The sequence below is a fragment of the Eimeria mitis genome, genomic scaffold (assembly GCF_000499745.2).
Source record: "Eimeria mitis Houghton genomic scaffold, Emh_scaff2446, whole genome shotgun sequence".
Taxonomy (NCBI): domain Eukaryota; phylum Apicomplexa; class Conoidasida; order Eucoccidiorida; family Eimeriidae; genus Eimeria; species Eimeria mitis.
In genome coordinates this window covers 6,596-6,971 of record NW_013570783.1, presented here as the reverse complement: position 1 = coordinate 6,971, position 376 = coordinate 6,596, and positions in this window count along the sequence as shown.

Below are 376 nucleotides of genomic sequence, written 5' to 3'. Positions count from 1 at the left end.
ACAGGTAAAAAAAAAAAAAAAAAAATATATATATTTATTTTTTTATTTTTTTTGTTTTGTTTTATTTTGTTTTGTTTTGTTTTGTTTTGTTTTTTATTTTATCTTGTTTTGTTTTGTTTTGTTTTGCTTTGTTTTATGTTATTTTATTTTATTTTAGTTTATATTTATTTTATTTTATTTTATTTTTTTTTTGTTTTATAATAATGAAGATTCCTTGATCTCCTCCCCAAGACAGATAAAACAAAAAAAAATATTTTATTTTATTTTATTTTATTTTATTTTATTTTATTTTATTTTATTTTATTTTATTTTGTGTTATTTTGTTTCGTTTTCCTTATTTTATTTTGTTTTTTTAATGAGAGTTTATTCGTTCTTG